We start from the raw sequence: 2,179 nt of genomic DNA, 5'->3' as shown, positions 1-2,179 counted from the left end.
GATGATGATGATGATGATGATGATGATGATGATGATGATGATGATGATGATGACGACGACGACGACGATGATGATTAGGATGATGATTTGGATGATGATAGCGTCATCATCAGCATCTTTCACTCGTATTTTCTTTCACCCAACCAATGATAATTTCTTTCATCTACTCACCAATGTGTTTTCATCTTGCAAGTTGATTGTTCCAGAAAATCTCCTCAATGCAAACACATACGTTTTAAAAACCACCTACATTTATTGTAATCCTTTTCCGAAATCCTTAGAACAAAAAGACAAGCCAGAAAAGAGCGCGTTAGGAGTCGCTGAAGCCTCGATATATAACGACAACACACTTCTCGATGTAACCGTAAATGTACGTGAAACGACTTAAAAAATGAAAAACGCTAAATGCTCCTGACATGAATATGTTTCTGCATCTCAACGTCCCACGTGCAAATAAATTTCCTGATTCACAGCGTATCCCCCTGCAAGCCTTTCTTCGTACGTAAGGTTGTCGCTGGCGCTTCCTCGTTGTTATTTCCGAGTAGTGGAGTGTGTGCAAAGACCACAGTTGTCGCCCATGAAATGTCTCTCTGTGGGAATGATGTAGGTTTAGAATTCTCAAACTGCTGAAGACCCAAAGGCTTGGAGTGTCTTGGTTACAACACATCACAAAACGAGAAGACTGTCTTAATCAAAACACGCCATCACAAAAACCCAAAAGTCTGTCTTGATTTGGACACCTCAGAAAACCAGAACATTGTATTAATCAGAATACACCATCACAAAAAGACTGTATTCATCAGAAGAAGTCATGAAACTGAAATCCTTCTCAACATTTATCAGTTGCAAAATATTACAACAGTCGAATCTCGATTGCAACACATGACACCAGCTGGCATAAAGTCGGTCGTGTGTCCCCAATAAAACGACTCGCAAAATCACCCTAAGTTGAAGATATTCAGAAATCTTTTTGTTTCAGATCTCCATCAGGAACGTTTCTGTTCCTGTGAAACAGAAAATGAAGGAAATTCTAGATTTATCACAGCGAGTATTATTCTATTTCAAGTATGTTTGCGATCACTGGGAATTTGGACATGAATAATTGCCTCTGAGACCAAGCTTTCGTTGACAGCGGAACAGGGCCACTTCTCACAAGTAAAGGTCTAGTTTAGGTCTCCATTCAGAACTTACTTTCTCTGCGGGGCCACTTTGGGGTAGCCATGACATCATGCGCGAAAGACTCGGAAATCATAAAGCGATTCGACAAGTTGGACAAACTGACAATAACATTAATTTTGACACTGCTGTCAACGTGATATTAAAGATAAATAATGCCCAATGACGGTAGAAGTGTCCTTACCAGCTTACGGTCCGAAATCCAGAGTCACAATTTACACTTTCACAACCTCAAAACAGCCCAAAAAAACAGCATGTAAAACACCACGGGTAGGCTCTGGGCTAAAAGTTAAAAAGCAATTCTTGAAATAATGAAAGGCTACTTTCCTCACAATAAAGTTTTTAAAAAGAGGGGGAAAAGACTATAATCTCAATTGTTCTCGTTAGAACAGCGCTGCTTTGTACTTTGTAACACATTGTCCGCCCTAAAACGTCTACAGAAATGGAGTAGGGAAAATATTTCTAGCAGCCAATGTCGTATCTATAACATAATAATAGGCCCATGCATGAAGTCACCTTCCTTTTGAGTTAACCTTTCATCGCTGAATACCGTCTGGATGTATCCTGTTCATGAACTTACGTGTGTGTGGGGTCGTTGTCCCATAATACACTGACCAACTTCCTTTTAAAACAAACGGGAAATGGAAGAATGCAAAAATTACGGGCGGTCCAGAAGGTAAGGAATAAAATCACATTTCTCTCGAGCAAAAGCCTGAGACAAACACATTTGTTAAGACTATAGTATGATTGTCCTCACATTTTCCTTTCCAACGTCAATGCGTTATTCCACCTCGGCCATTCCAAAGTCCTTAAAAGGTACTGAAACTGCACAGAGAAAAGGAATGGGAGGAAAATCGGGAAGAGTTTAAAAACCGAGCGATGCTGTATTCAAACTACCATCGCACACAGCCAAGTGCATAATCTGTAACCCCTGTTTAGTTAGAGCTCTGGGTGTAGAGGTATTCGGCGTCTTGTCTTACGATGTCTAAGAGGATGGGGGGGG

General features: G+C 40.6%; 1 long non-coding RNA gene across 1 annotated transcript in view; it reads right to left on the bottom strand.

Moving 5' to 3' along the window:
- LOC101857344 overlaps nt 1-2,063 on the bottom strand; it is a 14,081-nt gene extending 12,018 nt beyond the window's left edge. The window contains exon 1 of the long non-coding RNA XR_220606.3: nt 172-2,063. This is a non-coding gene — a long non-coding RNA (uncharacterized LOC101857344). The remainder of the gene's footprint in view (nt 1-171) is intronic.
- Nucleotides 2,064-2,179: the final 116 nt, after the last annotated feature.

This window comes from Aplysia californica, unplaced genomic scaffold (assembly GCF_000002075.1).
Source record: "Aplysia californica isolate F4 #8 unplaced genomic scaffold, AplCal3.0 scaffold00275, whole genome shotgun sequence".
Taxonomy (NCBI): domain Eukaryota; kingdom Metazoa; phylum Mollusca; class Gastropoda; order Aplysiida; family Aplysiidae; genus Aplysia; species Aplysia californica.
The sequence above is the reverse complement of the archived record's forward strand: the minus strand, read 5'-3'. Positions and strand labels throughout refer to the sequence as shown.